This window comes from Mixophyes fleayi, chromosome 12 (assembly GCF_038048845.1).
Source record: "Mixophyes fleayi isolate aMixFle1 chromosome 12, aMixFle1.hap1, whole genome shotgun sequence".
NCBI classification, from domain to species: Eukaryota; Metazoa; Chordata; class Amphibia; order Anura; family Limnodynastidae; genus Mixophyes; species Mixophyes fleayi.
In genome coordinates, this window is record NC_134413.1 from 53,486,439 (window position 1) to 53,502,414 (window position 15,976).

Below are 15,976 nucleotides of genomic sequence, written 5' to 3' on the forward strand. Positions count from 1 at the left end.
AGGAGCTTAGCCAGCGTGGCAGAGGAGGGGGACAGCGTGACAGAGGGCAGAGGAGGGGGACATCGTGACAGAGGGCAGAGAAGGGAAACAGCGTGACAGAGGGCAGAGGAGGGAAACAGCGTGACAGAGGAGCTGGGACAGCGTGACAGAGGGCAGAGGAGGGGACAGCATGAGAGGGCAGAGGAGCTGGGACAGCGTGACAGAGGGCAGAGGAGGGGGACAGCGTGAGAGGGCAGAGGAGGGGACAGAGGGCAAAGGTGCTCGGACAGCGTGACAGAGGGCAGATGAGCTGGGACAGCTTGACAGAGGGCAGAGGAGCTGGACCAGCGTGACAGAGGGCAGAGGAGGGGGACCAACGTGACAGAGGGCAGAGGAGGGGGACAGCGCGACAGAGGGCAGAGAAGGGGGACAGCGCGACAGAGGGCAGAGGAGGGGGACAGCGTGACAGAGGGCAGAGGAGGGGGACAGCGTGACAGAGGGCAGAGGGGGCAGCGTGAGAGGGGGCAGAGTGTCTGGATGCAGTGGGGGCAGAGTGTCTGGATGCAGAGGGGGCATTTTTGCATACAACTAAATAAGCATTTTTGTCCTGACCTAAATACTTATTACAATTTTTTGACCCAACTACTTCTAAAACAGGACTGCTCGGTAATTATTTTGGAGGGGTGCCTTAAAAAATTATGGAGACTCTAAGGGTGCCGTGAACTGCAAAAGTTTGGGAACCACTGCAATAGACATCCAATCCCCCAGGAGTTGATAATCCTATAATATATGTGTAACCATAAGGGTAGAATGATCCTATAATTTTATTTTAAAGCAAAACAAACCATTTGTTTAAGACCATCCATACTTATGTTTTCATGTCTGAATTTATTTTGCATACCTCGCATATATTACCTGTATATATATATATATTAACATATACATACATACATATTTTTTTTTTTTTTTTTATATATTAGTGTCCTCCACACTGGCACTGTAGAACACTGAGTTGCGCCTTACACACACACACACACACACACACTAATATATTATTATTATATATTGTAACAAAAGGAGGCATTTAGCTGGCAATATGCAGAGAAAGCAGGGAAGTAGAGTAAAACATTGGCACAGTTATGTACCTAGGTGGAGATTAAACCAGGTAAAAACATATGTGTAGTTTAAAATTGGTTTACTTACATGATTTAAAAGCTGCTTCCTCTCAGCAAACAGACAGGGTGGGTCTTATAGTCTAAACAGAGCCAGGGATGGGTGTTTCCTTTTAAAGAGAAGGTGGGTGTGTCACCTGTCCATCAAGCTAGGCCTGTGGGAGGAGTGTCAGGTATAAAACCCTGCTTGTTTCATTGTTCAGAGAGATCAACGCTGGGCTAGCTGGCTGATCTGGACAGAGAGCTGGAGTATGTATAGTAAGCGTTGAGGGTCTCCATAATTGCTGTGCAAGTATACGGTGTCAAACATTATTACCATCCTGACAATAAAGAACCATAAAAAGGAAGAAGTTGTACGTGTGTGCTTCTGCAGTAGCGGGCTCTTGCCACTATATAATATATATATATATATATATATATATATATATATATATATATATATACATATATATATATATACACACACACACATACACATACACATACACACACATACACATACACACACTGGGAAAGTAGTGGATGGCAGATATATATAAGTCCTGAATTTCTGTCACTTGTGTTTTAAAACCCCAGTGAGATTCTTTGTGTTTGGGAACAGCTTCCAGGAAATTGTCTTCAGTTGTATGAAAAACTGGTAAGGGACCCTGGGAGTTTTGAATGGAGAAAGAAGGGCAGGCTCCTTTCATATGACCCATTTTGGTTTTCCAGAGAGCTAGCAAGCTGCTTTCTAATCAGAAGTTGCACCTGATAAGGTGCTGTTATGCGTGTGTGGGACACAAAGTCCCGTCCTTCAGAGGAGGAGATCCTCTGTTGAGTTAGTGCTGGAGAGGCAAGGTCTTTTGTTAGTGTTCTATTTTGCTTTATTGCTGGTGAATAAAACTAGCTGCAGCTACTAAAACAGATTACATATTGAAGGGAAAGGAGTTTTCTAAAATACGTAGCAGAAATACACCTAGAAGAGTTAACTCCAATTCACTTTTGTAAAAGTGGGACAACCATATAATTGTCCAAGTCTTACCGCAAATGCCACTCAATTTGAGTGCAAATTGTACTTATTCTGTTGGAAGCCTTTTGTCTTTCTAATTCAGCTCCCTTTTCTTGTCTACCAGTCTGAGGGCACAGCTCTGGGATCGTCTTGTTCAGCTGGATTCCACTTCACTACCAGCAAAACTGGGTTTTGGTCATTGTGAACTGCTTGCAGCAAGTGAGTGTGCCCAGTCCCCTCTGGAGACTGGGCAAAAAAAATAAAAAACAATCTAGAGTTAAAAATAGAGCTTGGGCAAAGACTGTCAATGCATTCTGTATAATAGTGTTGTTATGGTGGGGAATTCCATACGGAACACCTAAGGATAAATTCCTCTTGAGAAACGTGCAAAAATTCCACGCCAAAATGCAGACTGAGAGGAATATTCTGTGGAACAGTTTAAAATTTTTGCCCATCCGTACCCCAAACCTAAAACAATGGTCATGAAGTGGTTAAAACCATTACAAAATATTTCAAATGAATGCATTAAATGAATAATTAAAAGGACGGAGACCTCTTCCTTATTTTTTTCATTGCATATCAATGCAATTGTAATTATTTCCATGTATTATATTTTATTGTAGACTTGTAAATGTGTGAAGCATTATATACAGAGTAACATTATATAAATAAGCCTACATTGTCCATTGAAAAAGGTGTCTTTTTGCGATCACTTGCAAAATACATGAAGTTCTTATGCTTCTCCTATTCTTAAAAAACTGGACGTAAGATTATGTTTAGAACCAAAATCTGTTTTGGGTGTCTCCTGATTGTCCCATAGGCAATACTTCCTATTAGGAACTGCCTCTGGCATAATAACTATTTAAGACAAACAAACCAAACTCCTGGCGCAATGGAATGAGAACCTTCAAAAAAGTGATGGTGGTTTTGTACCGGCAGCTGTACAGACCTGTGGGGTCTCTCCAAACAAAGGACAAAAAGACAAATAACAGCGCTGGAAAACAAAACCAACTGATCACTCAATAAAAATAAATATAGATGAATATTGATGAACCATATCACGTAGATAATAACCAATGAATGTGTAACAGATTGATATCAGCAAATAAAACTACAAGCAATGCTGAATACCAATATAAATATTGTGGCAAGAGCCCGCTATTGCAGAAGCACACGCGAACAACTTCTTCCTTTTTATGGTGCTTTATTGTCAAAATGGTAAATATTTTGACACCGTATACTTGCACAGCAATCATGGAGACCCTAAACGCTTACTATACATAGTCCAGCTCTCTCTCAGGACCAGCCAGCTATCCCAGCGTTGGTCTCTCTGAACAAATGAAACAAACAAGCTTTTATACATGATGCTCCTCCCCCAGCCTTAGCTTGATGGACAGGTGACACACCCACCTTCTCTTTAAAAGAAAACACCCATCACTGCCTCTGTTTGCACAACCAGACACGCCCTGTCTGTTTGCTGAGAGGAAGGATTTCAGGTCATGTAAGTTTAACCAAATTTAAACTATTGCTTTTCATACATAAGTCTTCACTCTAGGTGCATTACTGCGCAAATGTTTTACTCTACTTCCCTGCTTTCTCTGTATATTGCCAGCTAAATGCCTCCTTTTGTTACAATATATAAAACACAGATCGTGATGTCAAGATGGTGTACAGCAAAAAGGGACACAATAATAATGGTGATGTCTAGTAGAACTATATACCAACCAGCAATCCAGATGACTGGAAATAAAAACAGTAAAACATTAATAGATAGTGCTACACATACTCTTATAATAGGAATGTGTGAAATACAAAACTAATATAGTGTGGCCACACTAAAACAGGTGGTGAATGATTGTAACATAATTCCAGGATGGTAACTCCGCTATTTGTCGGACACAGGTGATGTCTGAACTTAAGTTCTAATAATAGAATATCCAGTATACAGGGTGATTCAAAAGTCGCAGTACACTCTTTTATTTCAAAAACTCTACGGGAATTGGGCCGATTGGCCGATTTCAAGATGGCGCCCATGTTTGGTACATACCGTAAAAGATAGACCACGTCACCCATACCTTACTGGAGTATTCAGGTTTCCCAATTTCCTGTAGAGTTTTTGAAATAAAAGGGTGTACTGTGACTTTTGAATCACCCTGTATTTGAGCGGGTGTTGATGTATACAAATGGGATATAAAACAATTTCTCAATAACCTCCTGTTTGGTATATCAGACTTAGTTCATGCAAGAGTGCATATCCAGGTCTGTACAGGTCCGCATATAATAACCATTAAGAACGGTTTCCTTCTATTTAGATAAGTCCATATGCATCCAAAAAAGATAGATCTCCGCAACGGCAAATCTGCCAGAAATTACTGTGATCTCTTCCGATAGGACTCAATGAATAAACATCCAGGATTTAGCAAGAATGTACTGCATATAATTACCGTTTACCATACGGTCTTCTCCTGGTCTCCAGCACCGAATGATCACGTCCTTCAGAAGGAAGACAGTGCGCTGCGGACCTGCCGTGAGTTGAGTCCCAAACCTCCGGAGTTAGCTGATCCAATTGCGGATAAGATCTTGGATGTAATCTAAACGATGTTGAAGATATAGTGCGCTTGGACCTGTACTGTAGCCACAAGACAGAAGCCGCACGAAACAGTGTCGGCTAATCCCACTAACGCGTTTCATCACTGGTAGGTGATTTCATCAGAGGTAATGACATACTCCAATCAAGGCTTGCCTTAAATATCTTCAGCCTCATTAATTAATCACAAGATGATCAAATTTGAGATCTTTTGTATCCTACAGTCTTTTTCCTTTCCACAGAAAATATGTATATAGTTCTTAATAAAAAGAATTTTCAATTACCAAATCTCGTGTATTTGAAAATTATTACATGTAGAGTCAATACCAGTTACTAGTTTTAAACAACATATCAGCACTAAAATCTGACATCGATATACATAACCTTTTAATACATCTACTTTTATATTATTGTAACAATAATGGATTTCATAGTATTTAGAAAAATGAATATCAGTTTAAATGCTTTTCATTATTCTTTCATCTCGCACTGACACACCAAATTAATGGTAATACTAATAAAATAGAACAACATAATGAATTAGTATAAAAATAGGACTATACATATAAAAACAACTAAAAATAAAAATACAACATTAACTTCAATATAATCACAATAGTATCTAAAAAATTATCAGTTTCTGTGACCATCTACTCATACAAATATATAAAACTAATATATTTTTTTTTTACTTTTTATTATTTGCATGGCATTTCATGAAAAAAGATACAAAATACCCTCAGGCTTATTTGGAATCAAAGGTAACTACTACAGACACGAGCAAAATTTGAGGTGAAATATTTAATACAAATAAAATAAACATTAAAAAGAAAAAAAATAGTAATTAGGACATTAAGGGTTAAAATTTTTCCACCATATATCGCCCCAATCTTAAGGCACATGATGCTGCAGATTACAATGATTAAAAATCATCATTAAAATATACTTGTTTTTATTTGTTGACAAATTTGGATTTTAAGAATTTTAAAACATATTTTATTATTAATAATCACCATATCCACAACTGTTAATGATAACCAGCTTGTTAATCTATGGTGGAGGTTGATTGTATGTTTTGTTATGCATAATCTATGGCGTTGCATGGATGAGCAAAAAGTTAAATATTGCAAACACAAAAATATGACATTTATAAAAATGGTAAAGAGTGAACAACTTGTAATGATTCAAAATGTAATATTTATCAGGTTCATGACTTTTATGTGAAACTAGAACAAGAAGAATTTGTTTTTTTTCGTCCAAGCTGGTGAGGTTTTTTTCTTTACTTCACTACTTTTATTTGTCATAAATGACTGCATATCCCTGCAGAATGAGAGTTCGTGACACATTGTTGTATGGGGCTGGATGAGATGTTGGGACAACCAGAATGGGAGGGGAGAGGCTCTGCCCCCTTCACTGCTGCATGCTATAAGTAAATGACAGAAATCTTGCACATAAACAAGCAGCAATCACACAGTTAGAAGGTAAACATTTTATTACCAATTAGAAAAATTTATATTAGTTTCCTTACCTACTAAAGACAGACACTGGTTGAACTTCCTGAATACCAAGAACTTTAAAGGAATACCTGTGTTGAATAGAAAGTGCCTACTGGTTAAGAAGATCCCACTAATCAAAGTTTGGACGATGACTCCAATGGATACCTTAGGAAGAGCTGGACCATGGAAAGAATGGAAGGATAGTTTACAACCAGCCCTGATGTTCTCATTTGTGTTTCTAATCTGCCTTGAAGCTTGTATGTGGGTAAGAGGTCTTGGACAGAAAAAATGCCCTCCTGGTCCATTCCCATGGCCTCTTGTGGGTAATGCAATGCAATTAGGGCAATTGCCTCATCTAACCTTTTGTAAGATGGCACAGAGATATGGAAACGTTTTCAAGATCAAACTGGGCAGACGTGATATTGTGGTTCTGAATGGAGCTTTCATCATAAGAAATGCTCTGGTGAGGCACAGTGAAGAATTTGCAGGGAGACCTGACTTCACATCCTTCAAAATCATTTCTGGGGGCAAGAGTATGGCTTTTGGTGGCTACACTGACCTCTGGAAAGCGCACAAGAAAATTGCTCATTCAACTCTGAAAGCTTTTTCCACAGTAAATGCAGAATCCAAAAGACTATTTGAACAGCATGTAGTAGCAGAAGCACAAGACTTACTCCAGGTCTTCCTGCGCCTTAGTTCTGGAGGTCAGTATTTTGACCCTTACCATGAGTGCACAGTGGCCATTGCCAACGTTATATGTGCATTGTGCTTTGGTAAACGCTACAGCCATGATGACCAAGAGTTTAAAGCCCTGGTTGGAAGAAACGACAAATTTGTACAGACCGTTGGTGCAGGCAGTTTGGTGGACATCATGCCTTGGCTACAAAACTTCCCAAACCCTGTACGGCGCCTTTATCAGAACTTCAAAGACTTAAACATAGAGTTCTTTGATTTTGTAAAGGATAAAGTTAGCAAGCACCGGGAGACTTACGACCCTGAGATCACCAGGGACATGAGTGATGCCTTTATAGGTCTCATAGAGCACGGGGCAGGAGCAGGTGACGGACTCAGCAAAGACTATGTGGAGGGGACTGTCGCGGACCTATTAGGTGCCGGGCAGGACACTAATTCTACTGCTTTGACATGGATCATACTTTTACTCATCAAATACCCCCAGCTGCAGCAGAAGCTGCAGGAAGAGATCGACAGAGTGGTGGGTCATGACAGGCTGCCCATTGCTGAAGATAAAGCCAACCTGCCTTACGTCCAAGCCTTTATTTATGAAACATTGCGTTTCAGTAGCTTCGTGCCAATTACTATCCCGCACTCTACTACCTGCGATGTGATCATTGATGGCTTCTACATACCCAAGGACACAGTAGTGTTTGTCAATCAATGGTCAGTTAACCACGATGAGGTTAAATGGATAAATCCTGCGAAATTTGAACCCGAAAGGTTTCTGGATGAACACGGACAACTCAACAGAGACCTCACCTATGAAGTGATGATCTTTTCCTTGGGGAAAAGGAGATGTATTGGAGACCAACTTTCCATGTTGCAGATTTTCCTTTTCACTGCTATAATGCTACACCAGTGCTCATTTCATCCAAACCCGAAAGAGGAATTAACAATGAACTGCATCAATGGCTTATCCCTGAGACCACTTTCCTATACAATATCTGTGAGACCCCGAACATGTAACACCAACTTGATGATTTCCATCTGACACACTGAGTTAGTAAATGGGAGTTACCCACATCTGAGTAATAATCACACACAGCTGCAAAAGAGAAAATACATTTACTTTCAATCAAAACTCAGATCACTAAAAGGCACCAACGATTTCTGAAGTATAACTAGATCAAAAGTTGACTGCACGTTGGACTGATTGACTGACAACAACGTTATAAACAATCGGCAGGCAACATGTGGCTATCTGTTGTGGAACTACAAGCCTCAGCATGTCCTGCCGCCCAAGTCAGAGCATGCTGGATCTCCTACACCCACAACACCCGGAGAGCCACAAGAAAGGCTGACATCGAATGCTTGAACTTGTAGTTACACAGCAGCCAAAGACGAACAAGGTGCATATACCTGTGCTCTTACTATATATATACGCGTGCATCGCTTACATAACATTTACACAGAAACCAGGAAATCGTATAATTCTATAGACTAAAATAGCACTTACTGATATTACTAACTCCGATGTATTCAGCAGTCACTTAGTTCCGCTTGTAAAGAACACTTCAATAATAGCACAACGTGAGGAGGAGTCTGCTGGAAACCAATCTGAAGCCTCATTAGCTGCTGGCGCTGCCCGTCATAATGTAGAAATAAGATCTGGAGCATTCAGTCACTCACTTATGAGACTATGATCTTGACTATGTGTCTGTCTATATGAATCATGCTGATAATACTATTAAATACGTATTAACTGTTCATGTTCTCATTATACTATCACACATCTGGGCTCCACTAACAACTGCAGAAAGTAGTTCAATAAACGTAAGTGACTATATGGTAACGATATAACTGCCAGTAGAGAAGACATTGTGATCAATGTGTATTATGTATAACAGTGACAGTGACTATACATGTATTAGTAGGTATTGCACAGAAGCTTGTGTCTTCCGTTTTTAAAGAAGGTCTAGGAGGTTTAAGAGGTATTTCAAATAGAAGAGTCCTGGCACTCGTTTAAGGAAAAAGCGCTTATTAACCTTGTTGCCTATCTTCCAAACGCAATGTAAAACAAATGTTCAGGCAGCACAATGAAGAAATGGTGGCATTGTGTGCCAATCCAACGTTTCAGTCATTGGTCATAACTTTATCAGGGATACAGCAAAAAAAATCCCATAGTAAATTATTTGTGACCAATAATTGAGTCGATGAGTGCCGCCTTGCGTGCAGAATATAATATAATAACACTATATATATATATATATATATATATATATATATATATATATATATATATATAATGCTGTTCACTGAAGCAAATACTCAACATGGGACAGCGGCAGATCTGGGGGTAAATGTATCAAGCTGAAAGTTTTTCGGTGGGTTTGAAAACCCAATCAGATTCTTGCTATCATTTATTAAGTACATTCTACAAAATGACAGCTAGAATCTGATTGGTTGCTATAGGCAACATCTCCACTTTTCAAACCCGCTGAAAAACTCTCAGCTTGATACATTTACCCCCTGATTTTAAAAGGAAGTATTGTATTATGTTACGTATAGAATGTGATTGTAATGCACATGACTTCCACAGGTCCCACAATTCCCATAAGTGATTGTAAATTTATAGGAGCACTAATCATGTATTAAATTTTTTTATATTAGGCATGATAAATTCTTGTATGCAATTTTATTTGTTACACTATAAAAACATATCCTATGCTACAGTATATTCCTACATTCATGGTTTTGGGGCTCTTTTACTTTTTAAGATAGTCTTTTGACCTAAACATTTTCACCTGTAATGTTCAACGATCAATCTGTATTGTTAAAATGTCCAGATTTATATTGGCAAAAGACAGGAAGCTTAAACATTGCAAAAGTTTGACACGTGGGATTCTTTTGTTAAATCTATAACACAAGGCAGATGTATACACTTGTCTGTAGAAGAAGCTTCTATTACCATAGGTGGCTTAAGTGGACCAATTCATTTTCTATCAGAAAAGGTGTTTCTTTATAACCTGTCATACAAACAGCAACTATAAAATCATTTATCACTTTATGTAAGGAGTTTTTTTTATTGATGTAAAATCACTTTCCCATCACAAAGTGTTTGCCACATATCCCTGTGGATAATTTATCCAGAAGAACTTGTAATGCCCAAAAATATTCATCATAATTATCTATGCTTCAAAAACTGCAAATGACCATAAATGACAATTAATAAGTATAAACTAATCTTTATAAACTGCTTACTACTCCAGTGAAGGGATTCTCAAACTGGGGTACAGAGAGAAATGGAGGAAAAGGAATTTGGCTACTCTTTCTATATAGAATAGTTTAATAAATAAAGCACAACAAAAATAGTGTGACTGTCCCAAAGCTTGTAAATGCAATATTTATAAAGGATAAAATGCTACCAGTATTTTAAATATTTTTCTCTGTGCTCAAATTATGAAATTGTATTTTTCGTTTTTTTGCGAATAACCTTTTTATAAATGGCTTATAGGAGTTTCGCTAGTTTTGAGTTTTTTACTCTACTTTTAAGAATTTAAAATTGAGTGTCTGATGCCGAGTTAGGACCAAAGCAAAAAAAGGAGCAAATTTGCATCTGGCAAACCATGTTACAATGCAAGGGGTACAAATTAATTTCTATTTGTGCACGCAAGGAAAATACTGGCTGTTTTTTCATGTAGCACACAAATACTTGATAGCTTTAGTTTTACATGGAAATTAAAGTTGATCTATGACATGCAATACCCCAACTATAAATCTGTCTAGTGCAACATGGTTTTGCCAATGTGCAAATTTGCTCCTTTTCTTTGCTTTGCTCCTAACCCAGCATCAGGCCCTAAATCTCTGAAAAAAGTCACAGTGGGAATTCTGTTTTTACATTACTGCAGTTATATGATGTTTAAAGAATTAAGATTTCTGCAGACTTTTTTCTTCGATTGCATTTTATCCATGGAAGACTTTGATTTCTAAAATAAATCATTATGCAGCCGTTTTGAGAACCCCTAATGTTTTATTGTAAATAATGTAGAATATGTTGGCAAATATAAATGTAACCAAATTAATACCTGATTTCATCCGGAAGTCTACACACTTAGTTATTTACAGTATTAACGCAAGTATAATATTTTGAAAATGTTAGCACATGCAAATGAAATATGTATAATTAGGTTTCAAAAATCTAACTAAAATTGGAAATGTATAAGTACTAGTAAAGATTTACATTATACATTACAAATACAGAGTCCACCCTCAACACAGATACTGTTCTTTCTCAGAAGGTTCACTAGTTGGTTTACACAATGTTACCTTTACTCTAAATTGCTTGGTCCCTGAATACTTCCTCTTGCATCCAATCAAGAGACAACTTTTCGGGGGTAATGGTCACCAACCCTGATGGTATTAACTATACCTGTTAATGTCATACTAGGATGTTGTTAATAGATTTTTTCCCGTCTTATAATTCTATCTATTTGTGTGTGTGTGTGTGTGTGTGTGTGTGTGTATTTGCTACAAGACAAACTGAACGGTCAAATTATGCTTCCCGTTCCATGCATGTGTCAGGACCTCACGCATGCTCAGTAAAGCATAGCAGGCTCCAGAGCATTGCTCAGCTAAATTAAATCCTGGTAATAAGTAAGTTTTTCTTGTATGTGTTAATAGTCAGTCTAAGCTCATCTCATATTATAGTATTGATGGTGCAAAAAGTTAAACAAACTAGATAAAAAAAAAAGTAGAGTTTACTTACCTTTTCTCTAGCTGATCCGCTCCTTCTTCACACAGAGGCGGAGTGATGCATTCTGGGAGGGGAGGGGAGGGGAGGGGGGCACTGGGAAAGAACTTTATTCACTCTGTCTGTCTGACAGACAGTGTGATACTTCAGATGCCCCGCGGACACTGAAAAACAGCGGCGGCATCGTGAGCCGCTGACCAGATTAGAAAATCTAGTCAGTGGCGCCCTGCAGGTCCCGGCGCCCTAGGCAACTACCTAAGGTTGCCTAATGGGAGCGCCGGGCCTGTGCTTGGGCTGAAAATAGCAAATATTTTGAAGAAAAGGGTATTGGGTAGATTGATCTTTCACATAGTGTAAGCAGACTGTTTAGTGAAATATAGGTTATTTATGAAACATTTTGAAAAATACACCAATAGAAAATAATACAAATAAAGCAAAAGAAAGAGATGATTTTAAAATTCTTGGATATCCATTACTCAACTGTGCTGATTTTATAAAGAGGATCTGTTACCATTGTTTCATTTATTTTATATGTAGAGTCAGAGCCGTAACTTAGAATTCTAGTGCCCTGGGCGAGAAAGACAAATGCCGCCCCCCTAGTCCTCAATTTTAGCCAAATTAACCTAAAATATTCCTAAATTGCGCCCCCCTTCAGCATTGCGCCCTGGGCGGTCGCCCCTGTCGCACAGCCCTAGTTACGGCCCTGTGTAGAGTATTATATAATTTGTCTTGAAAGCTTCCCTGCTTACTATATAAATGCTGACTTGTGGTTTCAGAGCACAGATCAAGACTTCTCAGGACAGGAGGACAGGACAAACAGAGAGGTCCCAGTGTTTGCTATATAACAATATGCGAGCATTGGGTAATTTTTATAGCAGCAGACAGGACTGCAAATAAGTAGGTTTGGTATCTATTTTTTTTTTATATTGGGCTAGTAGATAGGGTTAGACAAGGCAAAGTATTCGCTAAGACTATGAACCTAAAACATACTAGAAACATTGGAACAAATGAGCTGGATTGAAGAGTGTGTAATTTAAACCACATCACTAAACACTAGTAGAAATGAATTCCTGAATGTACATAAAACATTACAGTTGACATGTTTAAACATCAGGTCCATAAACGCCCTAAATCACTGTGGCAGGCTTTAAGAAGAAGCTTGATAATTGTAATTTTTCTTTTGTTTGTTATGCTTTGGAACATCCCTCTGAGCTCTGTATGCTCCATGTACCATAAAATACTCTCCACTCTGCCTTCTCATGACATACTGAGAGCTGTGAGCCTGTGTGTGTGTGACTGACAGTCAGATTTTGCACTCTCTAGAGACCATGGGCAGTTAAGATAAATTGCTATCAGGTACATGCTTAAAAGATACTTAACTTGCTATAAAAAGGAAAAAATCCACTGAGTGGTTATTTTACCCCCGAATAGCAACATTTTAAATGTAAAAAATATTTATAGGGGCACTACAGAATATTTTGGATTAATATTACATATACTTTATAGAAAATATGCAAATAGTTAATGTTTGTGATTTTGAGTTGATAATCAAATTACTAAACAAGGTATAACTCTGGCTAGACTTACAAGATGTGGTCAACCAAAACCATCTGAATTCTGTGGATGAAGTCTTTGCTCTAGCTAATAAAGTTATTGGTTCAACAATATCCCTCTCCTCGAACTTAGGACTACTACACCTGTATACACACCAAGTAGTAAAACATAATAGATATCTACTTGGTCACATATTAATAGCAACAAGAGCAGCAATAACCCAACAATGGAAAAACCCATCACCTCCAAAATGTAAAATTGTTGCTAAAATTCTATATAGTTTCAAAATGGAATCATTAGGCATAACCTATTCCACTGCAGCTTCGTCCCCTCTCATAAGGGTACAAATGTCACAACTGTGACACAAGGAGAATACTTTTAATACAGCCTGACATCTAACTTGACTGTTCTCTCCAAACAATCTAAATGAATCACAACACTCAGCACAAAAATAATACATCCACGGGCAACTGATACATATTATTATATCTGGTAAACAAAAAGAAACTTTAATATATCTGTATTAATATGTAAATGTATCTACTTCCTTCTATGTATCTCTTAGTCTCTCTAAAATATTTTTATCCCTCTCCTCCGTTTTCGCTTTATGTACCCCTTAATTTTGGAAAAGATTACATAAAAACTATTGATGTAAAACAGCAGTTATAGCTTCGCATAGATTGGCATCTTTGAAGAATTTCCGTACAACTGGACCTGTAGAAAGGAGAGTAGCTCTCTTGAAAAATGAACTGCTAATCCAGAATACAGAACAATAAAATAAATTAACCATCATGAAAATATAGCTTGATGCTTGCTACATCTGTAAATTGAATAAATGATTGATACAGATCAAATGAGGGACTTTGGAAATGGGTGTGGGAATTGAATAAAGGACGAGGGAAAATGATACATAAACTGAATGAAGCAATGGACAAATGGGTATAAACTGAATATACGAATTTGGGAAGACAAGTATATAAACCGACTGAAGCACTGGTATAATGGGTATGCTTTATGTAGTAAGTACTGGTTACGGGGCTAAAGAACCAATTGGATGAAACAAGTATGCAAATTAAAAACAGTAGAGAGGGAAAACAAGTATGTGATCAAATTAAATAAAAAATAAATTGGAGTCTTGATTTGAAACTTGATGCATTTGCAGCGGTAAGGTTATAAAGGAATCTTTGAATTGATATATGGTCTATATAGGGTCTAGGAGATGGGTAATACGTGGAAAGGTTAAGAGAAGTCATATGGGCATATATAAGATGAATAGTAATTGATAGGCGGTGGATGGTGAGAATACAAACTATAGTGAAAATATATGCTAGAAACAAGTAAAGGTTTGTATGAGGAAAAGTGGAAGTTTTGGGTACTGAAAACAAATATATGGAGTACTAAAAGAAACAGAATGAACTGATGTTGGATTGGTTCACAGAACTGCGGAGCACTGTGGCACCTTACAAATCTATGATAATAATAATAATCAGTTTATAGATTGGATAAAACAATTAATGAGTTACAGTAGATGATAGAATTGGCAAGAAAAAGACTGGAAAGTAAGAATGACACACTTGTAATGACTACCGGTTGAGACTTAGAGAAGGGAACATTTGTTTCTGGTGTAGGAAACTTGAAGTTGAATTGAGCTGTGTGAGAGAGGTGAATGCCCAAGGACACTTACTTACCAAGGTAATAATACATACATTACAATGATAAAAAACAGGGAAAATAGAATGTTAAATTTGTCCCTTCATGAGTTAACACCCAGGCCGGCATAAAAGTGATGTGTAAACAAAGAGAAACAAATTGACAAAGTAACACTTTATGATTTGGACAATGATGAAAACTGTGGGCCTGATTCATTAAGGAAAGTTAAGTAAAAAAAAATTGAGTAAGTAGTAGTGCAAATTATTTTTCTCTTTTGCAAATACTGGCTGTTTTTTTCATGTAGCACATGAATATCAACTTTAAATTTCAGTGTACATATAAGCTATCAAGTATTTGTGTGTTACATAATAAAAAACAGCCAGTATTTAACTTATTTGCAAAAGAGAAAACTAATTTGCACCCCTTGCATTGTAACATGGTTTTGTCCAGGAGACTACTTACTTACTAACGTTCCGTAATGAATCAGGCCCTGTGACAGCAAAGGAATAGTCAAAATTAATAGGCAGAGTATACTGGGGGAAAGGATGTGAGTCTGCCATTACCTGTTGAGAAGTATAGTGGTCTGTTTTTAAATTTAATGGTGGTTATAATAGATGTGGTTTAAAATGAAAATAGGGAACACAGGGGATAGTTAGTAACTATTGGAGGATTTGTACTAGTTAGAACAAATCATTCAGCATGATAGATAAGTGGGGTAGACTGTAGAGAAACTATAACTATGACAAGTGAAAGGTTCATATTAAACTCTGGGTAATAGATTTTAGGGTATTATTTTGGCTCAGGGGTGCCTTGGAAAAATTGTGATGACTCTACGGGTGCCTCGAACTGAGAAAGTTTGTGAATCACTGGATTAACATAAGACTCAATAAAATAAATGTAAAGATTTTTCACCTAAAATACTTTCCATTAGCATCCTTTATGGTTTAAGTTGTCATAACAGTGAGGGGCCATGAAGACTGCCTTTATTACAAGTGTGTGTTTGTGTTTGTGTGTAAGTGTTAATTACATTGCTCTCATGCACTTGGAAATGCTTCCCTGCTGAAGTCAACAAGGAAGTGGAAAACAGGTCTTATAATAGGTCAAGATCCAAACACCACCAGTTCT

The 15,976-nt window shown here is 37.7% G+C and overlaps 1 pseudogene; it reads left to right on the forward strand.

Moving 5' to 3' along the window:
- The first annotated feature begins 6,176 nt into the window (after positions 1–6,176).
- On the forward strand, positions 6,177–10,902 carry LOC142108243 (cytochrome P450 1B1 pseudogene; annotated as a pseudogene).
- Positions 10,903–15,976: the final 5,074 nt, after the last annotated feature.